Here is a 24281-nt window from a genome sequence, read left to right as displayed (position 1 = left end):
ATATAAATTATTCTTATTATTACAATTATTATATTGTTGCTTTTGTTAAAACAGACACAAGATGGTCACAAGATAAATATTTAGATATATCCCCCCAGTAGACCGTTTTATTCAAAGAAATTATGAACATCTTCTTGTTTGGCTCTCAACAAAGTCGGTCACATTTTTCTCTCCCTCTCCTCCCCTTACCTTCCCTTCCCTGCTTTGCTCTCGTCTCGTCTCGTCTATTGTCTAATACCTGAGAGACTCTCTCTGCACTGCTCTCCAAACTGAAAAATTATGGATTTGATCAACTGGTCTCTCAACGCAATTGACACCATCTTCTCAACGAGAAGTTTAGGTTCGGGGGAACCTGATTGTCCCAGCGGGACATTCGTAGCTGGATATACGATGGACGCATGGGAAAGGTGGCCGGGTCGTGTGTCTGGCGGCTCTTTCCGTGGAGGACATTGAAGATATCTACCTATTCGGAACCATGATAACAGGTCTTCTGCTGATTGGATTAGGCTTTGCCCTGGGTTATCGAAAAATTCAGGAAACGGGTACAGCTGTCAAAAGCCTCACAAGGCTGCCCGTCATAATTGAAGCAGTGGGCAGAGCGGTCAGCACTGAGACTGAGACTATTAACCGCAATACGGATACCATCATGGAGAAGCTTTCGGATTTGAAAATAAAAATTGATGGATTTGGAGACCAGAATGGACAAAGAGAGTTGCCGTGAAAATTGGAATACGGCTACTCGCCCCAAGACCAAACAATCTTATCTTCTTTCGGCTCTCTCACACCAGCACTACCTCGGCCAAGGTCGTTGTTGGAAAACAATCCCGGGAAGAGCACTGCAGTGAGACGCTCTTGCATTCCACCCGCCTTCCACAGACACCTGCGGATTGTTGACTCTGTCTGGGTCCTGATCAAGGCTGTCTCCATAGCAACGTGCTGTGTCGCTATCACATTCTGCGGACTGAGACAACTTGATTTGAATGCCAGCGTGGCGGCTCTCCAGGCCTAAAACTACATACACACACACATACGCACATACACAGATATGCATTCACCTCCCCACCCCCGATCCCTCGCCTTCGCCGCTTTGTACCGCCAGCCTGACAAGCGGGTCCGACCGGCGCCGAGAATGGCTGCAGGACCGGATGGCTGCTTGCCGGAACTGGATTACTCCCCTGTTGTAGTCGTGTGGCTATGTTGTTGATTGACTATGTGCTTTTTGTTGCTGGGGTGTTTTTCCTGTTCTCACACTGTACTCCCAAAGGAGCATAGTCTGTGAATAATTTTTTTTCTCCCCCCTTTCCTCATGTCATGCTGTATCTCTTCCTCATAATACCTGCATGTCACTGCTGGTTATAATCTGTATAATTATGTATGTGACAAATAAAATTAATATTACTATATTACTATTACTATTAACGTTTTTGCATTTAGATATAGAAGACTTTTGCCTGTTGAATATTAAAAACAAATGAACAATCAAAAAATCTGGATCTCCATGTCTGCCATGCAAATCAACTGTTCCTGGTCATCTCCAGACTGGATCTCTTCTCTCCACTTTCCCTAATTGCAGATTCAATTATGAGATCTGTCAGCATTAATATTTTTACTTAGATTTTTTGGGGGGATGAAACTGCAACATTGTGTGTCCCAACAGATGTGTGTTGGGACAGATGTGACGCGATGCAATAAAAAGTATCTTTTCCATATTGATTTTGTATTAATTTGTTTTGTTATGCTTATATGTTCTTAATCATCAAATACTATTAAAATACTGTCAACAAAAAGAAACTCACATTAACACGTTCATAATTTTATGTATTTATTGTTTGTAGTATCTTGAAACTCTCCCGAGCAGCGTTTTGCTTACAGATAAGATGACAATGGCCTTAGAGCGCCCTCAGGCGACCGTTAATTTAACATCAGGTTGAATAAGCCACCAACGAACATTTTTAAATATACACCAAATTATCATTATTTATGTAACTTAAAAGGCATCTCTCATTCAAACTCGCTCACTCCTGCTCTCTCTTCCAGTTCATCGGTTCTCTGCATTGGATTGTGGGAAATAGTGCTTCAGAGAGTGTACGGCCATTTCTCAAACGGAAGGCTGCATCCTCCGGAAGTCGCATTTGCAGGCTGCATACGTCATCAGTCCTGGTTTATTTCAGTTAACTGAGCATTATATTCGCAAGTCATGAGCATATTACAACAATTTACACTTAACCTGTTAACCTTCGCCCCCATTGTGGGCCTCGCAGGTGAAAATAACCTACCTAAATTAAAATGGTAACAGTTTGTGACAAAGTGTGCTTACACAAACAAATTAGGTATCTTTGGAAAGAAGACACTCTCGGCTTTACTATCCATCATCCAGAGTTGATAATGTTCAAAAAGATAAAAAGTTATACACACTGACGTGCCTTGAAAAATATTTTTCCACACTGAATGTTTTTTTTATTTCATATACAAATACATGAAATAAGTCCTGGAGCAATCCAGAAAAGTAATGGGATGAAAGCCATGTGTCTCATGAGTTTATATTTCAAATGTGAAGAAGATACCATGAAAACCTGAGATTCCTGCAATATTTTTTCTGAAACTATTTATAGTCCCCCCCACCCCCCTGTTTGAGGAAAAATAACCACCAAATGGATTGCAGAATTATACAAGCTATTTTAGGCATTATACATGTTCCTGCATAGTTTTTCAACTATAAAATAATAGACAGATTTATTTGAGCACTAAAAAATACAAAAATAATTATTTGAGTAATAAAAAAGAAAAAAAAAATAGAAAAAGAATTGGATTGGATTGGATTCAATTTATTGTCATTGCACATGTAGGTACAAGGCAACGAAATGCAATAAAGAAGAGAATACAGCACAACATGAGGAAAGAGAGGAGAAAAAAATAGTCCTCACACTACGCTCCTGAACGAGAGTGCAGTGTGAGAACAGACAAAAACCTCAGCATAGAGCACAGTCAACACAGGAACATAACTTGCATAGTAATCCAATTCAGACGAAAACAGCCATCCGGCCTGCAGCCATTACAGCGCGAACACAGACCCGTTATCAACTGACGGGATGAAGCGACGAAGGCGTGGGATGGGGGTAGGGAGGTGAATATCTGTATGTGTGTATGTGTAAGTTCGTGTGCCTAGAGATCCGCCACGCTGGCACTCCAGACAAGTTGTCTCAGTCCGCAGATTGTATTGCCATGGAAACGACCTTGGCCGGAACCCAAACGCTCGACAATCACAAGGTGTTTGTTGAGGGGGGAGGGAAGAAAGAGCGTCTCTCTGCAGTATTCATCCGGGGAGTTAGATTCCAGAACAACCTTGCCAAGCTGTCTGTTGTTTTGGGAAGCCGAAAGAGATAAGATTGTTTGGTCTTTTGGTCTGATGTCCGTCCATACATATTATAATCATGCAGACACGGCCACATTCCCCACACAATACACACACACATATAAAAAATGTAGAAGAAAAAAAAAAACAGTTTTTTATGGATAAAGCAGATCGCTAAGTTACGCCCCGCTCAGATGACAGCGTGCGTGTCATAGCCCACGTCATGGCTGACTGGAGGGAGCGCCAAATTCAAATAATCTATATTCCGCTTTTCTGAGACTTTTTTTCCGTGGACGGTCTCATTCTGTTTGTAAAACTGTATGCTACAACACCATGTTGTTTTTTTACTACCAAGACGCTGTTTTTGAGCGTAATTTATTACATAACGGACGCGAACAATAACTCTCTGAAGAAATGAAACGTAAACAAAGGAATATTCATCCTTATTACAACGTTATTGTTTCGCTGGACTAAAAGTGCTCGCTGGGATGTTATTCTGTGGACCCTTAAATCTCTAACTAAACTGGGATTTCAGCAGTGGACGCGTTTGTGGCTCGTTATTACAATGATAAAGGTACGTACTGCTTTTTTACTCTGCGTGTTTGGATGTGTACTGCTTACACAAATGTAGCAAATACATTCCTTATAAGCTTTCCATCGAACAACAGCGATCTGTCGTCGATGCTTGAGGCTTAGACCTTCAAAATGATATATAGTTTGTCAAGATTAACTGTCCTGTTTCATTTATTCTATTAGAAAACAATGACACATGCAAACAAAGAGTGTTCAGTGCGATGTCGCTCTGGTAAACGTTAACAGGTTAACTAAGAATACTGGTCAAATTTATAACTGCTAATATTCTAAAATAAGATCTTTATGACGTATGTGGCCTACAAATGCGACCTTCGAAGGATGCAACCTTCCGTTTGAGAAACGGCCTACATCGGTTGTACACTCGAAATCAGAATGCATTGTGGGTAAAAAGTAGTGAACGAATGTAGGGAATTAAGTTGTTTACTCAGAATTCGGACAGCACTACAAAATGGCTGACACCCGATATAGTGCACTATTTAGTGGATAGGGAGCGGTTTAGGACACAGCTTTAGGCTACGTTAAAACTGTGAACTCACTGCGAACCAACATCCATAACAAAGATGGTTTCACTCACTCAACACTGTTCAGTCCATTCACATTTGAATCCCCTATTTTCCATGTCCACTTTTCTTTACTTTACACTTGCCATGTTTTGCTGTCACATAGTGTCTACACTGGACGCGACAAAGCATTGCAAATCATTTGAACTTTGTGTCAGTACATTATAAATAGAACTAGTCAGCAGTTTTCTGTCGGGGATTTGTCGCGCTGCTCTGTGCCGCATCCAGTGTAGACAGCATAACTGATTATAATATCCATTGTATTTTGTTGTGTAGCGCCGCTCGCGTCCGATGTAGACACGATGTAAGTTAATGTCGCTTTCTGATGCTGCGTTTGAATTTTCATGATGCATTATTTGAAATGAGCATGGGCTAAACCATTTTCTCTCTGGCCTGCCTATTGAGGAACCCTGTTGTAGTATGTTTGACAATAAAATACTGTGTTTTCTACTTCAAAATTTCACATGTGCTACTTGCCATTTCTTTGTAATTATTTGTGATATTTACTTTCAATATCTGAGTGAAATTTATTTAAAAGTAAATCCTACACCAATTTTTTTTGTACTTCAAATTAGTTTAAAGAATATGTTGACATTGTATATGTGACAATAAATAATGGTATTTATTATTGGTACTTTCTTGTTAGTACTGTTCTACAGAAACAAAAGGACCTCAAACAGAGCACTTGACTCTTGAGTAGGAACACAGCGCATCCCATCAGCTGTTCAGATACACCTAAGCTATTAGTTAATTTGGTAGCGAGAATGAAATGATTTTATTAAATATAGACTCATTGACATGGCAACGGCGGTGTAAACGAGGACAGCAGATGGTGTTTTCATTAGAAGAATGTGTCTGATAAAAGAATAAACCGCCTGACTTGGTTAGCATATCCGCTCTGTCCTGATCATATTACATGTTTCTAATGTCACTGCGGACAAACGCTGCCTATGTGAAAAAAGAGAGTCTGCCAATTTGAAAAATAAACCCAATCAGTGGAATATATTACATATAAACAACACAGTCACAGAAGTGCATTTCCGAGTGAAAACTGCCTTTCTGCGTGCAGGATTGTTTTAAAAGAGTGGAATAAGTCTGCATTAGTATACAGTATAACTCTTTTTGATATTTTTGGATGCTCCATCCAGACTTGTACATCATCTTACATTGCATGCAATTTCAGACGAAATTGGTGCAGGACAATGAATGACTGCATGATGTAGTCTATAAGAATGCATATAGAAAGCATTAGAATCATATACCCCGATAAAAAAAGGCCCTATATGGGTTTTTGTCCTATGTTTATATCATATGAAATAGTCATCAACAGCAATATCACATGTGAAACAGTGCTGTTTTTCCCAAATATCTGCACAATTGCAAATGTGATATTGATTTAAACAATTTAATATTGTGTTACATTTCAGACACAGTATTGTCATTGACCAATTTCACCAACTAAAATAGTTCCAGTCAAAGGTGTAGAACCTCTGAGTGCCTCTGAGCAACACAGAGCTGTTTTGTTACTGAATGAATCCACGATTCTGAACAAATCAAGTGAGCCAGCGATTCAGTGTCATAAAGACAGTTACTCTCTTCATTTCTGAGTGATTCATTTGAACAAATTGGTTGACTGAATGACTTACTCATTAAGAAAGCAACTTACTGTCACCAACTGGCGGTTTTTAATTAAAAAAATATAATTTCAATATTCATAAAAAAGTCATTACTGTTTATTTAAAACTCATTAATCTCACTGAATTATTTATGCAATTTTAATTGCGGTGTAAATGTATTCATGCCACCTTTGAACAGTCTGTGTTAATATACCTAAAAGCCACTTCAGATGCAGCTTCTGAAAACAATGTTATGGCACCATTGTTGCATTAAAAGTTATTTAAATAAATTCAATGTTAAATCAAAATATTCCTATCTAAAGCAGTTTGTAAGGCATATGCAATGCTTTTCTCATTTAACACAATAATGGCTCTTATTTTGGGGGGTAATTTCTCAGCCCAAAATTGTGTGTGATTCATTTGATTAATTGTGCAATGAATTCAATTAGAAATTAGGCCATTTTCATTTTCAAGAACAATGTATTCAAAGTGAGTTCAACAACTAAATCATATTTACATTAAAAAGGCAACATTCAAATTTTAAATACTAAAAACTCTCCACAAAATATGAAATGCTGTCAGTGTGCCAGCTTTCTATTTCCACTTCACATGCAATTGTGCTTTCTTTGTTTAAGTTTACAATAATCAAGTTTCCATCCAGACATTTCGCTGTTTTGTTATCGACCAAGAGATATGCATTAAAAAAAACTTCGCGAAATTTGCTTAATACAACCTGTTTCCATCCAACTGGCCTTTTACCGATAATATGGTGTGCGTCATGACGTCATCCCTAAAAAACCGAATTGTCGCATACGTTTTGGTGTATCGCAAAAAAATGTTGCCCTTGAGCTGTTTCCATATATAATTTATCCTTTTGCGTAAATTATAGGCTAGGCTAGCTGTTCTTCATCCATTTGAAACAAACAAAAAAAAGCCTATATCAAATTGTATTGGCCTACATAAAATAATTTTTATTAAGTGTTTTATTAATTATTATTCTTTTTTTTTTAACTTTTTTATAGACTAGATAGATAGGCCACTGTTGATAATAAAGCAATGATCATAAACAGTTGCAGTTGTATTATTATAATTTTTCTGATTAACGTTTATAGGAAATATGAATGTTCATTCCGGTTATTTTATTTCTCCTAACCAACGGTCGTTAAGCCATATTAACCGTTAACCGACAAGATTATGTTAAATTACAATTAAATTAAATTTAAATTGATAGGGGGCTTGACCCATTACAAATACCTAAATTTGTTTTCCAGGGATTCATTTTATACACTCAAAAAGCAGCATAAACAACATGAACGTGACTGCAGCGCTTCTGTGAACGGAGAAAAACAGAAGCTATTATATACAGTATAAAAGAAACAGGCCCATATGCAAAATATATTTTTCTAAATAATTAATGAATTAACAAAACAAAAGAAAAAAAACAGCAACAATTAGCAGCCTATATGCAGAATTTCGGTTCATTTTTGTGATGCACTCTTGAGAAAGCGGCAGTTTTCCTTTATTTCACAAAATAACGTTTAGTTTTTTTATTGTGAATGTACACAAATAAAATTAATATTTTGAATTGTTTTGAATAATGTCTTACTCTTATATGATAGTGCAAGTTGTTTCCACTTTTACAAGGAAAAAAAAAAAAAAAACACACAAGCGGTCGTGCTGGCGCCTCACGCACAGTTAAGCATAGCCTGTTCATGTCATAATAAAATACAGTCAGCCAAAAATATTGAAGAAACATGAAAAAAATATTTTATTTCCTCTCACTCCATCAACAAATTTATCGGTAGAAAGAACTCAGAACAAAACAAGAATAAAAATATAAGAAGCTAAGAAGCCAAAACAAATTAATTTTAACTTTTGTACTTCACGTTAATGTAAAACAAAATGTGCTTGGCATAATATCACGGGGTTATGGTGGTCAAGCTGAAAGGCACGGACTACAGGCTATTTAAACTGAACAGTGCACTGTAAAAAAATAAATAATAGTAATGTAAACGTAGGCTAGCCTACTAACACCAAACTAAGATAAGTATGTTTGAGAGGTAACTCGTCTTTTTCTTACCATGTATAAAATAATTTTAGATACAATTTAATAATATGAATATGATTTAATGCGCTTTTGAACTACAGGAAAACGGTGCTTTAACATGAGCAACACCATGAACACAGATGCTGCCTATAGGCTAATTCTGTCATGTGACACCACATTTATTTGTGTTAAAGCCCCTTTTCTCGACAAAAATTGTTTCCAAACTAATTTTTGCGACATTTGAAGTATCGATATGGAATTTATGCGCTAAAGTTAAACGAAAAAAGATTTTGTCGACATATGAGAAATTTAATCGATAATTGGCATTTCCATCAGCTATATCGTAAATATTTTAAAGCGCTAAATATTTTTTCGCAAAAAAATCATTGGATGGAAACCTGGTTAATAAAACACGTTTAAGGTCCAGTCCAGCTGCTGTTAAACTGTTTGCAGTCAAGCTTTTGACATTTGCTCTTATCACAAGTCTTTACAGACACAAATCTTAAATTTGAATGTTGGAACGTGAAAATCATTGACCGTAATGCTGACATTTCATTAGTGCTTCTCTAATGGTTTGTTTTGACTGTCGGCATCCCTTTCATAAACGCACACAACATGGATAAACAACAACAGGCAAATATGCCAGCTATGTGAACACTAGGGCTGGGTTGACAATATTGATTTCTCGTTTTTTATCTTAATTTTGATGAACCAAGACCTTTTAGTCTACTGTGTTTTTGTTTCATGCATGAACAGTCACTAAACATTATTTATTGCATTCCTGCAATTCAATAATCACAATACACTTTGTGCTTTGTTACTTTCCATAAGAAGCAAAGTCACAGCTTTCAAATTATTCTTCGTTTTCTAGTTGTAGCAAGAAATGAGCATGAATGAACATCAGAAGGTACACTGAAAGAAGTAATAGAAGTTGTGCTACATTTCATGTGATCACTCAATCAGTTTTTCAACCATGGAAAGACGTTAATAACGCAAACAATAAATACGTCATGAAATGTTTCATTTACCTCAGGAAAGTCATTCAATATCCATAGCTAGTAAAAGGAATATTTTGCTAAATACAAACTATATTACATATTTATTATATTTTAAGTTAACTGTTAGTGATGTTTTCATTATGTAATGTACAGTATGTTTGAATAAATCTTGAAAACAAGTTCAATTACTGTTTTAATTTTTATATTTCAACAATGAATTATAGTTAAAACAATTCTATCATTGAAAAGTTGATATAAGGATTGTGTTATGTGCAATTTAAATTCTTGTATACAACACTGAGTGTTGATTATTACATTAATTAGTTGAATAATAAAAAAAATCTTTCATTTTGATTTTTGACTAAATTAAAACTTTCATTTAGTTTTATATAAATGTGTTAAATCTGTTCTTACCAGAAAGACGTGGGAACATTTAGTCCTGCCAGGGCTGAGCTGCACAAATCCCTCCCAACATGAAAATCTAGAATGAAATGTTGAGAGTGATTAGAATACATGGCTAAGCAATCTGTCCAGACACACAAATCAACAACAAATTAATAATCAAGAAGGTTAACACCAACCACTCATTTCCTATGCACAATTTGTCCCTTAAATGCATTTTTTCTTGACCTCTGTTGTGTCCTGCACCAGCTGGACAAGCGCCAGTGATAATACAGATACAGTGCCCTCCAAAAGTATTTGAACAGTGAGGCCAATTCCTTTATTTTTGCTGTAGACTGAAAACATTTGGGTTTGACATCAAAAGATGAATATGAGATGAGAGATTAACATTTCAGCTTTTATTTACAGGTATTTACATCTGGATCTGATACACAACTTAGAAGATAGCACATTTTGTTTGAACCCACCCATTTTTCATGTTACCAAAAGTATTGGAACAGATAGAATTAACATAGATTAAAGTGAAAAAGACTTAATATTTAGTTGCAAATCCTTTGCTTTCAATAACTGCATCAAGCCTGTGACCCATTGACATCACCAAACTTTTGCATTCTTCTTTTGTGATGCTTTTCCAGGCTTTCACCGCAGCCTCTTTCAGTTTTGGGGGTTACTCCTTCAGTCTCTTCTTTAGCAGGTAAAATGCATACCCTGCAGGGTTTAAGTGTGGAGATTGACTTGGCCAGTCTAAAACCTTCCACTTCTTGCCCCTGATGAACTCCTTTGTTGTTTTGGCACTATGTTTTGGGCCATTATCTTGCTGCATGATGAAGGATCTCCCAATCAGTTTGGTTGCATCTTTCTGTAAATTGCCAGACAAAATATTTCTGTAGACTTCTGAGTTAATTTTGCTGCTGCCATCATGTGTTACATCATTAATGAAGATTAATGAGCCTGTCCCAGAAGAAGCGATGAAAGCCCAAGCCATTACATTACTTGTGTAATGTGTACTATAATGTACACCTGTGTACACTGTGTTTCAGATGAGCTTGCATGTTTGGGATCATGAGCAGATCCTCTCTTTCTCCAAACTTTAGCCTTTCCATCACTTTGGTCCATAAAATTAGTCCATAAAACCTTGTCCCAGAATTTTTGAGGCTCGTCTCCTATTCTTCTTGCTAATGAGTGGTTTGCATCTTCTGGTGTAGCCTCTGTACTTTTGTTCATGAAGTCTTCTGCGAACAGTAGATTGTGATACCTTCACTCCTGCCCTCTGGAGGTTGTTGCTAATGTCACTAACAGTTGTTTTAGGGTCTTTCTTTACAGCTGTCACAATGTTTCTGTCATCAACTGCAGATGTTTTTCTTGATCTGCCCGTTTGAGGTGTTACTTAGTACACCAGTGGTTTCTTTCTTCCTCAGGAGATTCCAAATGGTTGTACTTGCTATTGCCAGTGTTTGTGCAATGGTTTGATTGATTTTTCATCTTCTCTCAGCTTCACAATTGCTGGATTTTCACCCATAGACACCTCTCTGGTTTTCATGTTGGTTACACGTCTAACTAACTATAAATGCAGTCTGCACGGATCTGAAACCGAACGCAGACATTCAGTGCTATTTATTGTTTGAATGATCAATCAATAGGACACACCAGGGCAACAAAACACACCTGTCAGTCACATGTTCCAATACTTTTGGTAACATGAAAAATGGGTGGGTTCAAACAAAAGGTGCTATCTTCTAAGTTGTGTATCAGATCCAGATGTAAATACCTGTAAATAAAAGCTGAAATGTTAATCTCTCATCTCATATTCATCTTTTGATGTCAAACCCAAATGTTTACAGTCTACAGCAAAAATAAAGGCATTGGCCTCACTGTTCCAATACTTTTGGAGGGCGCTGTATAATGGATAGCGCTTTCTCAGTGTTGTACTGTACATCTCCTTGGTTCAGACAAACATGGAATCCCACCCTAAACTTACACCAACTTGACACATCGGACCACACAATCACATACATAGAAATGTAATGAAAGTACCGCAGAGCCAGTGTTTACACTTTTCTGAAGGTCAACCAACAAGTGGCTTAACTGGAGTTAAATCTAAACATTAAAGTAAGACACACATGCACACACTTCACCCTTATGATACTTTCACACACTGCCAAAAACAAAAAGTGTATAACGAAAAAAATATATAACAACTCTATTATGTAACCTCCAGTATACAGTTATCGGTAAGTCTATGTTTGTATAACAGGATGTGTCCATGACAGAGCGCAGGGTTTCAGGAAACCAGCCTTCCAGATGCGGGTTTCCCCGCCGCCCCGTCTCTCCCCTGAGGAGCATTACCATCTGCTTGACCTCTGCTGATCACCAGATGGAACAATCCAGACTGCTTCCCCAAAACATCAGAGGAGGATGTCCTTCAAGAGCCTTTCCAAAATGCCTCAGTCAGTTCTAGTCAAACCCCTCGGGTGATCTGGCCTCAAGTCACGTTCAAGTGAGAGAAACTGTTCAGAAGGTCTTTGAGGAGATGGCTTGGGTTTGAGAAATTTATCAACTAGGAGTCATGCTTATAAAGGAAGTTCACCCATTAAAAGAAAAGTTGAAGTTTTTACAATGAAAATAAGCTAAGCTCTGAAATGCCATTTAAATCTGCAAAGGCCTCACACCAGGTTTGAAATTGTTGATGAGAAACGTCATTGGTTCTTGTATGTGTTGTAACCAAATGTGATGCAGCAGTTGTATCATAATGAAAACTATCATTTGAGATCTGCAGCAGGAAATTATTTTAGATTTTTTTTTTCTGTTCCTTATTCAATGTTTAATTATTGCTTTAATAATATATTTAAGATTGTTTTGATGATTCAATGAACTCACCACATGAATGTTTGTGTGCCTAATTTTTATGTTTAATTTTAGTTCTGAGGAGTGTTGGAGAAAGTTACTTTTAAAGTAATGCATTACAATATTGTGTCACTCCATAAAAAAGTAACTAATTGCATTACTTTTGATGGAAAATAATGCATTATATTACTTTTGCATTCCTTTTCCCACCTGAGCTGGTTTTGCTTATTTATTTTTAATAACAAAAAACCCAAAAGTTATATTTTTGGCAACAGTGAAATTAATAAGCTGAAGGAAGTGTCACACTTACTCCCGATTTCTCTCAACACAGGACAGGAGAGCTGTCAGTCGGTAAATGGGAAAACAAAGTAACTTGCATTGCTTATTTGAAGAAGTAACTCAGATATTTTCTTGTAAATTTAAAAGTAATGCATTACTTTACTAATTACTTAAAACATGTTTTTTAAAAATCTGATTACGTACAGTAACTCCTGTTACTTGTAATGCCCAAAACTGGTTCTAAGTTTATATACCCCTTGTAGAATATGCAAAATGTAAATAATTTTTATAAATAAAGAGGGATCAAAAAAAGCATATAACTGAATTTATTAAACATGACCCCACTCAAAAGTTTACAAACCTCTTAAAGGTGACATATAATGAAAATCTGACTTTTTCCATGTTTAATTCTATAATTGGGTTCCCTAGATAGCAACCCAGAAAATGCGAAAAATAACCCAGTAAATATTTTTTTGGTAAGCCTTTCTCTGCTAGCTTGTGAAAAAATGAGCGCGTCAGATTTCGCTCCCCTCGTGATGTAGAGAGGGGATCTTATTATAATATTACTGCCCCTTAATCTGCGGGTTTTAACCCACGGCGCCGCCATTGTGTTTTCACAAGTGACAAAGGTGTAGCAGTTCTAACGCCATGCAACGCCAGTTCGAATGAGCAAAGCATGCTAACTGTTCTGTCTTTGGCTGCACAGACGACGACAGAACACCATTTAGATTCCCAGCCTCAGAGGAGACAAGAGAGCAGGGGACTTGTTGATTTATTTACTGTATATTACGCTGCTGCCACACAGATCTATTATAAACATGTCATTTCTTTCCCAGCTGTTTGCCTTCAGACATAATCAACAGTTTTTGTAACTCGTGTGTTTTTAACAAACTTGTGTGTATTTGACCGTTTAAGTGCAATCATACATGAAAGAGTGTTTTCTGTGCGTGTGTTTCAGATGTGTGCGCTCAGAAAGCAGTATATCAGAAGTTTAAACTGATATGGTTTAAAACCCATGATTTCAGCGGGATAGACATGATAAGCAAAATCAAACAGATGTTTTCTTAGCAGAGTATCTGAGGTACGAACTGTAAAAGCACAGCCCTATTCTGGAAAAGGGGGCGGAGATCAGTAGCTCATTTGCATTTAAAGAGAGATGCACAAAAACAGCCTGTTTCTGCTTCAACTCAAAATAGGCATTTCAAACTGATATGATAAATTATCTGTGCGGTATTTTGAGCTGAAACTTCACAGACACATTCTGGGGACATCTGAGACCTACAATACATAGTGTAAATAGGGACATAATAGGTCTCCTTTAAGACTGTGTGCCATTACCTGGATAAAACAACTGTTTTCATGTTTTGTCAAGTCACCTTTATTTATATAGCGCTTTTAACAATACAGATTGTGTCAAAGCAGCTTTACAGTGTTAAATAGGAAAATAGTGTGTCAATAATGCAAACCTGATAGTTGTTCATAAGTTCTCCAGGTCCTGGACATTCTTTTCTGGTTTCTTCTGCATGTCTGACAACTTTCTATGTTTCTTATTTTCTTTAAGCATCATATTTTTTTTTTCATTTAGCACTGCTCTTCAAAAGCTACATAATAATAATAATAAGCCTCCAGCTCTTAATGCATTGTTGCATCAAAAAATGTTTTAACCTTTTGTAATAAGTCCCTCAATTGTCCTCAGTGTAATGATGGATCTCAAAATCAAGAGGTCACTGTTGGAAAGGGCTCAAATACGCAGATGCTGGAATACCAAAGAATGTGCAGAAGTTGGAGGATTTTTCTGTTAAAGTTAAACTGCTCAGGAGGACAAACAAGAAACTCATGCACAACAATCACAAAACATAAAAACAGTCATGGATCATTCAGGTAATGACACAACATTACAAGGCAATGGTATGTAAACTTTTGAATAGGGTTATTTTTTATAAATTCAGTTATTTTGTCTTGTGGAGTGTATGTAATGAAATAGATCATCCAGGACAGTAGGAAATAAAAAATAGCATGCATTTTTATGAGCAGAAATATGAAAGCATGAAAGCAGTAGAAAATAAACGAGGAAAAACAGCTATTTGTTGATGCAATGTGTTTACCCTAAAGACTCCTAATCACATGTAATGGCTTGACTAATGGGCTGTTTTTGTGAAAGGAGAGACTGAGGGAAGACAAGCACACAAGGAAATGTATGCTGTCTAATGCAATCTTATTAAGACAGCGTTGAAAGAATAATCCACCAAACTCAAAAGTTTACCCTTAGGTTGAGTAACGCCTTTCCGAATTCCATACAAATATATTCACCAAGCAAAACAAATATTAAAGCTAAAACAGATGTCAGCTAGTACAAACGTATCTGACGCCATAGTGCTTCATGATTGGAGATGCAGGTTCAAATCTGGCTTGCAACAATTCCCCCATCTCTTTCACATGCAGTAAGTAAATACTGCAAGCTCAATATCAAGAGATATTAGGACTTTTATATCTAGATCTGTGTCTTGGCTCTGTAGTTTCCATGGTGACTCAGTTACATATATATGAGTTGAATGAATTTTATATAAATCGATACACACACACACACACACACACAATCTTCAAACTCTCAAAGCTTTTAACAGCGGCAGTGTTACATAGCCTTCACAAATGGTGGGGAAAAAATAAATAAAATAAAAACTGATGCCAACTGATGGATTGTATATTGAATTTCATTTATGCCAAATGTTCTAGTTCAAAAGCAGAAAACACAAAAATGTATTTTTCACTGCAATATATGAGTCTTAATACTTGAACTTGCCATGCACGTCTCTGGTATACAGTGTGTGCATCCCTCATCCCTCAGCTGAAACAGTGCATTTAGTAAATATTTATACTAAGATGTGCTGTATAACATTCATATTGTTACAGTATAATCTTAAAATGACAAGCATTTGACCAAATTGATTCTGAATATAAAACATCACTGAAGTCTGTGGAGAGCTTTTTCCAAAAGGCCCAGAAAAGTCATTTCATTCTCAGAAGTACAGACTTTTCAAAGAAACTGACAGTCAAAGAGTTGGCTAGTTTGTGCATGCTTTACGCTCCCTGAATGTCTGATGTAAATCAAACATCACACAGGCATTATGCACAATACGTTCTTCTATTTCACTTTTCTTTACTTATCTCAGTCCAATGTTTGGACCTGTGTCTTATTAAAGGGATAGTTTACCCAAAAATGAAAATTCAGTCATCATTTACTCACCCTCAAGTAGTTCCAAACCTGTATGAATGTCTTTGTTCTGCTGAACACAAAGGAAGATATTCTAGTCTTTAGTCTTTAGTTTAGTCTTGTTTAGTTGCTCATTTGCTTTGTGTATTTAAAGCCCTGTGTTTCAATTCATCCTTTATCTGTTATTGTTTTAGTGTTATTAAGCTGTTTCCTTTGGCTGATCTCCTTGGATTATCATCTTACTTCTACAAAAGCTGCACATAGTTCCACGTCTCAACTACATATTTATTCCCACAGTGCAACAACATGGTCTAAAAGTAAAACTTGCTATATAGTAAAACTGTATGTGGTCTTTTAGGGAAGACAGACAGAGTCAATAAAGGTCATATAACACTGCCTGATACAACCCAACACAGTTTGAAGTACACACACACCTCAGAAAGTGTACAAGGGAGAAACAAATCTCTGGGTATTTCTAAACATTCAGCAGCCAAGAAAATGCCAATAACAAGGTTATGGACAGAAACATTGGTGTATTTCACACAGTGCTAGAGTGGTGAATAACAGCACAATAAAGCCATGACCTTCCCCTGCTGCTCATCCACCCACAGCATGAGTACTTCAACAAACACAAACACACAACTGCAGCGTGCTGAGGGACTGATGATGCCTAATGAGGGTTTCTGCATTCAAACCGCATGCAACAACACAAGAAATATCCATTTCTGCCCCACAACAAAGACTTGACATCATTCTAACTTGAAAAAGTAGTTTTTTTAATTTAGATTCCTTTATTTTCTACATGGATATTTTCACATGGCACATACTAAAAATACTGTGGCTGCACGTCAGTGGACAGGACTGCATTGCGTTAAATGTTAAATGTGAGAGCAACAACAACAAACAGTTCAGAGCAGAATGTGTCCCGAACAAGATTAGAGAAGAAAAAAAAACAAGCAGACACCTAATTACTACACAGCAGAGTCATAACTTGCCAGGTAAGGCATACATATGTTATGATATTTTAGATATTTAATGACTTCAAACATAGCTTATCCAATAAGATCTGTTTTATAATATCAGCTCTTGTGTTTCGTGATGTGAAGCTAATATACTTCTTCGGTAAAACTTTATTTTACGGTGTCCTTGTTACACACTACATGTACTTACTATTATAATAACAATATATTATGCATAATTACATGCGAGTAATTGTAAAAACCTAACCCTAACCATATAGTAAGTACATGTAACTAATTAATATTACTCAGTACTTAAATGTATATAATTACAGTGTAACAAGGACACCTTAAAATAAAGAGTAACCACTTTTTAGTTTGTGTCCAAGTTAAATAATAAAATAAATTGAATAAAATAAATTAATTATTTGAGATGAAGTATCTTGCACACATCCATTGCATTGTTTTCTTGCATTATCAACATAACTTTTTTCCTGTTTAACACTGTAAAGAGGCTTTGATACAATCTGTATTCTATAAAGCGCTATATACAGTTAATAAAAGTGACTTGACCTTATATGTATATTCACTGGATTATCCAGAACAGGCATTACAGTATTCAATGATTACCACATTCATATGTGAAATCATTTACACAGTACTCTGAGGTGCTTCAAATGACACCATTTACTCCCATGATGCAAAAAAAAAAAAAGAAACTCAGAGAGTATGAGCACCTGCTGAATACTTCTAAGAAAAGAGACAGTTTCTCGAGTCAGACATGCTTTTCCACAAATGTTTAAAATGATGCACGCATCCTCGTCGTGTTGACACGCTTGTTTTAATTTAAGCAAACCAGCGAGCCATGACTGCGACTAAAGACAGCATGTGTCAGGAGGACAATGGAAGCAAACACACTACAAACCATTTTCAAACTATTTTGAACCGGTCGAGTGAAGGTCTATTCACATATTTTTGTCAAATGTCAAAGCAGATGTTAATAATGCAGTTGTTGTTTTTACAATGCATGTAAGAGATGTAATTGTTGCAAACATTGGGCAATCATTTAAATAAACACCTGTTGACACAAAGGATAAGAAACCGCAAGCACTCAAGTAACAATTGACAAGTAAACAATTAGCATAAATTAGTTGTGCAACCCTTAATTGCACCCAGCTGATTATGTAGTGTAGTACTTAAAGCATCGTGGGTTGTAAGAAAATACACCAATCATTCTTACTTATGTGTGTAATACATAGAAAAACGTTTTTGCACAAAACTTCTCACTGCAAAAGAGGCCTTTGAATTTATAAGCATGCACTGATCCTTGACTTACAATGATAAGTGAATCTAAGTAAACACTATTTCATGGTTATTGAATCGACAGCTCTCGGTCGTGAAGGGTCTGTCACATACTGAGTGGAATTTAGTCTGATTTAATTAGAAGAGGCACATGGTTGAACTATTTTGTATTAACTGGAGCCTTTTATCAACAGTACTGCATTCAGAGACCAAAAACAACTAATGCAGATAGATAAAAAAAAAAAAAATGCTTTTCAGTGCAAGGTCACTAAAAAAAGAAGCCTCTGGGATTAAAAGCGAGGCGATCTGTCCACGAGAGTGAGAGCGAGATGAGCAGGCAGCAGGGGTCACGGGCCAGCCGTCTGTGTTTTCACTGACCTCGTCTAGCCAGTGCTCAGTGCTTGACATTTTATCTCTCAACAAACAAACTATAAATCTATGAATATGAGTCTGCAAGTCTTAACACTCATTTATGCTAGACACAGGTTTCCTTAAAATACTCCCCTAAAAATTTAAATTTATTCCAAACATGTAAGCATTTCTTTCTGCTGAGGCACACAAAATATATTTTGAAGACCATAGTTTTGGTTCCCATTTACTTCCATTGTATTTTTGTCCATTTTTGATTTTTTTCAAATATCTTCTTTTACATTCCACGGAATGCGAAATGCATACAAGTTTGGGATGATCTAGAGGTGAATAATGGCAGATAGGGGTGGGCGATATTGTTACGGGGCGAACAAGACGTGAGACGTGCGGATCCATATGCAATGCATATGCATTTATAAACAGTCAACAGTCACAGGCAGGGTCAAGCGACGGCAGACAAGTATGGCATGGGCAAGACACACAGTAATCCTAGGGCAAGCGTGGGTCGACGATCGGTCAACAATATCCAATAGGGTGAGGCAGAGAGATAATCCAGGTACACAAGCAAAAATCCAAACGAGGGGCAAACAGAGTCCAAACGGCAAGGCAAAGGGGTTAATCCAGGAGACGTGGGCAGGAATCAAAACACAGGAAAACAGGCTAGGCAAGACTAGGAATGGCTTGGTAGAGTAGCTATCGACAGAGACTGACAAATGCTAAACAATACTCGGCAGTGACAGAGAGGAAGTCCAAGGCTTATAAAGCGTGTGTGATTGAGTGATAGTTCTCAGCTGTGAGTGTGATTAGTGTAATCAGCTGTGTGTGTGTCGTCAGTGCAATGGACTGCACTGACGACAATGGACTGCCCCCCCCCCCCCCCAAGGAGCGGCTTCCAGACGCTTCTATACAATCAAGGAGGGCAGTGGAGCGGAGGCGGAACAGGGGGAGGGATGTAGGGCCAGGTCTCCGCGGAAGTGGAGTGGCCGGGGATAGAGGCAGAGCCGGCAGGGCAGGAAACCAGGGCAGAGCCAGAGGCCAGGACAGAGCCGACAGAGCAGAGGCCCACCAGGGCGGGGCAGATGGAACAGGAGCCCACCAGGGCGGAGCAGATGGCCCAGGAGCCCACCAGGGCGAAGAAGACGACAAAGGAGCCCACCAGGGCGGAGCAGATGGCACGGGAGCCCACCAGGGCAGAGCAGAAGCTCACCAGGGTGGAGCGGACGGAACTGGAGCCCACCAGGGCGGAGCAGACGGGACTGGAGCACACCAGTGCAGAGGAGACAGGGCGGGAGACCTCCACGGCGGAGCTGAAGACCACCAGACCTGAGCAGAAGACCGCCACGGCGGAGCAGAAGACCACCAGAGCCAGACAGCCGTCCTCCACGGCGGAGCGAACAGAGCAGGAGTCCACCAGTGCAAAGGAGACAGAGCAGGAGCCCACCAGGGCGGAGCAGATGACCACCAGACCTGGGCAGCAGACCGCCACGGCGGAGAAGACAACCACCAGAACGAGACAGCCGTCCTCCACAGCGGAGCAGACCGGGCAAGAGAGCACCACGGCAGAGATTGGAACCTAGGGAAAACTGAGACACAAGAGACAGACAACACAGGCAGAGCATTCACAGTCTCAAGGACCATGGCAGGGAACACAAACTCAGTGGGCTCGCTGACTGAAACTGGACAGAATGATAGTTCATAACTAGTCTCTATGGCAGTGACAGAGTTGACATGGCAGTCATGGGGTGCATTCATAGTCTCTGGTCTCATAACAGGCGGGTTTAAGGGTTCAATGGAGGTTTTCTGGGTTGTGATAGACAGGGCAACCAACTCAGTATTGGCCTCCTTGAGAGTGGTTGGACAGTACGAGAGCTCACAGACGGCCTTCATAGCCGTGACAGGGCAGGAGGAGGATTCACTGACAGCTTCCATAGCCGTGACAGGGCAGGACGAGGATTCACTGACGGCCTCCATAGCCGTGACAGGGTAGGACGAGGATTCACTGACGGCTTCCATAGCTGTGACAGGGCAGGACGAGGATTCACTGACGGCCTCCATAGCCATGACAGGGCAGGACGAGGATTCACTGACGGCTTCCATAGCCGTGACAGGGCAGGACGAGGATTCACTGACGGCCTCCATAGCCGTGACAGGGCAGGACGAGGATTCATAAATGGCCTCCATACCTGTGACGTGAAGAGACTCTGGCAGATCGGCGGAGACATGGTGAGACTCTGGCAGATCGGCTGAGACGTGGGGTGACTCTGGGTGACCGGCTGAGACGTGCGGTGACTCTGGATGACCGGCTGAGACGTGGGGTGACTCTGGATGACCGGCTGAGACGTCCGGCTAAGACGTGGGGTGACTCTGGATGATCGGCTGAGACGTGGGGTGACTCTGGATGACCGGCTGAGACGTCCGGCTAAGACGTGGGGTGACTCTGGATGATCGGCTGAGACGTGGGGTGACTCTGGATGACCGGCTGAGACGTGGGGTGACTCTGGATGACCGGCTGAGACGTGGGGTGACTCTGGATGACCGGCTGAGACGTGGGGTGACTTTGGATGACCGGCTGAGACGTGGGGTGACTCTGGATGACCGGCTGAGACGTGGGGTGACTCTGGATGACCGGCTGAGACGTGGGGTGACTCTGGATGACCGGCTGAGACGTCCGGCTAAGACGTGGGGTGACTCTGGATGATCGGCTGAGACGTGGGGTGACTCTGGATGACCGGCTGAGATGTCCGGCTAAGACGTGGGGTGACTCTGGATGATCGGCTGAGACGTGGGGTGACTCTGGATGACCGGCTGAGACGTGGAGTGACTCTGGATGACCGGCTGAGACATGACTTGGCTTGTGATGATCAACGGTGATTTGGCTTGACTCACGAAGATCAACTGTGGCTTGACTTGGCTCCTTAACATCAGCCGTGACTTGACTTCGCTCTTTAACATCAGCCGTGACTTGACTTGGCTCATTAACAGCAGCTGTGACTTGACTTGGCTCATTAACAGCAGCTGTGACTTGACTTGGATCTTTAACATCAGCCGTGACTTGACTTGGCTCTTTAACAGCAGCCGTGACTTGACTTGGCTCTTTAACATCAGCCGTGACTTGACTTGGCTCTTTAACAGCAGCTGTGATTTGACTTGGCTCTTTAACAGCAGCTGTGATTTGACTTGACTCTTTAACATCAGCGGTGATTTGATTTAGCTCTTTAATATCAGCGGTGACTGAACGGGATGCTGTTGTGTCCGCCATTTTGTGAGTGTGCTCTGGTCCGGCCGCCATTACATGAGTGAGTGCCGTGTTGCGTTCCTCCGTGACACCCACAGTGAATGCTGAACCAATAGTCAATAAAGCATAGTTCATAAACTGAGCGAGTGATGAACGCGGACCCTCAAGGGTTAATAGTGATTTGAGCGGCTGGTTAATGCCCTCACAAAAAAAGTCTATAAAGCACACAGTCAGGCAGATCAGCATAGTAGGCGACATCTAAATACTTTTGAATATAGGCCTCGAGTGATCGATTGCCCTGCTTGAGAGCTAACAGCAGTCTTGCTGTGTCCCTACCTGGCCAGTGTCCATTTGAACAGCTGCTGGATCCTTTTGCGGCCGAGTATTCTGTTCACAGGCAGGGTCAAACGACGGCAGACAGGTATGGTATGGGCAAGACACAGAGTAATCCTAGGGCAAGCGTGGGTTGACGATCGGCGAACAATATCCAATAGGGTGAGGCAGAGAGATAATCCAGGTACACAAGCAAAGATCCAAAGGAGGGGCAAACAGAGTCCAAACGGCAAGGCAAAGGGGTTAATCCAGGACACATGGGCAGGAATCAAATCACAGGAAAACAGGCTAGGCAAGACTAGGAATGGCTTGGTAGAGTAGCTATCGACAGAGACTGACAAATGCTAAACAATACTCGGCAGTGACAGAGAGGAAGTCAAAGGCTTATAAAGCGTGTGTGATTGAGTGATAGTTCTCAGCTGTGTAGTGTGAAATTCCATGTGGTGAGCGGGTGACCTCTGGTGGTGAACAAATGGAGGTTCATGGCCAGGATTCGTGACAGATATGGAAAAAATATAATATCACAATTTTTTTTAGAAATATCACGATTTTATCACGATTCTTTGTCATGTATGTTTTACTATTTTGCAAGCTGTTTGAGTTTTAAAGTTTGCTTTAAACTTTTAAATATTTTATTTTAACTAAAAAAATAAAAAAAGACTGAAAACAAAGTTTTAATAAGATTTAACATCAACTAAAATTACTCATCTTAATCCTGAGACATTTCTGCCCCTCCACTGAAGACAGTGAATAATTCATATGAAGTGACCTGTTCAATCCAAGTTGAACAGAACGTGTTTAGTTCTGTTTAGTCCTTAAATTATATGCATATAAATACATACATGTAATTACATGTAAATATTTTCAAGATATATCCTGTAAGTGTGTGTATATACACACGTTGAATATACACAGTACATAAACATCTAATGTGAACAAAAACTTTTATTTTGGATCCGATTAATCATTTGACAGCACTAATTCAGTGCTCGTGCATCAAAACATACGAAAGTGTTTCCAGTGGTTTTGAGAAAACTTTATAGACCAATAAAAGGTGTCAGCACAAAAGGACGAAAGTAAAAGAACCATAGTCCATTTTAATGTTATACATTTGAACAATTTTCAAATAATATTTTTTAGGAAACACTTTACAATAAGGCTCCATTTATTAACATTAGTTAACAACATTAGTAAACATGAACTAAGAATGAACAATACTTCTTCAGCATTTATTAATCTTAGTTAATGTTAATTTCAGCATTTACCGATGCATTATTAAATTCACAAGTTGTGTTTGTTAACATTAGTTAATGCACTGTGAACTAACATGAGTAAACAATGAACAACTGTATTTTCATTAACTAACATTAACAACGTTTAATAAATAGTGTAATAAATGCATTGCTCATTGTTTGTTCATGTTAGTTAATCCATTAACTTATTGTTAATAAATTGAACCTTATTTTAAAGTGTTACCTATTTTTATTGTAAAATATGCACATCGTACGCCTAATATGCCTAAACAGCTCTGGTAAAATGTCTTGCTTCTCACATCCAACTATGAATTACATTACATAAATTAGATCAACAATTCAAACCGGTGAAATTTGACACAAATTTCTGTCAAATGTTTAACTACCTGCATCTTACCTAACACTCTTTCACCAATAAAACTGCCCACCTCAAGCATTTTGAAATTGATAAGTGCTGAGGCAGACAAGCCTAAAAAAAATTAACAAATAAAAACTTCAAATATTCAAATATTCAGGGGACATTGTCAAAATTTGATCATTGGAGGGAAACTTGTCCCCTTCAATGTCTATGGTGGTTACAGCCCTACTGCATTGTGACATATAACATTGCAATGATGCAAAATAGATCACACACCATACTGATTAATAATACTATCATATAGCAGGATATCATATTTTGGTCCATGAACTAAGCGCATTAAACACCTCTACTTTGGCCTGTAAATTACAGTGAGAGCATATGGCAGAAATACAGAAGGGAAGGGCTGGTGAGAGGTCAGCTGTGCCAACAGAGCTGTGACGTCACACAAGCTGTGCATTCATGTCACCATGAGGAGTTTGCCATTAATATCTGAGAAACAAAAAAAACACTGGTGTAGTGAATGCATAGTGAGCAGGTGTGCATGAGATTCAACACTTCAAACAAAA

General features: G+C 38.9%; 1 protein-coding gene across 2 annotated transcripts in view; it reads right to left on the bottom strand.

Annotated features, from left to right (window-relative positions):
- The window catches only part of LOC306847265 (thyroid hormone receptor beta), a 187605-nt gene that overhangs the window by 81632 nt on the left and 81692 nt on the right, over positions 1 to 24281 (bottom strand). For both annotated transcript variants that reach the window (XM_079381112.1, XM_079381113.1), the window contains exon 2: positions 9582 to 9648. The gene's annotated coding sequence lies outside the window, so the exon portion shown is untranslated. The remainder of the gene's footprint in view (positions 1 to 9581; positions 9649 to 24281) is intronic.

This window comes from Barbus barbus (genome assembly GCF_936440315.1).
Source record: "Barbus barbus genome assembly, chromosome: 27".
NCBI classification, from domain to species: domain Eukaryota; kingdom Metazoa; phylum Chordata; class Actinopteri; order Cypriniformes; family Cyprinidae; genus Barbus; species Barbus barbus.
Note: the sequence above shows the minus strand (reverse complement) of the source record. Positions and strands in the feature narration are given on the sequence as shown.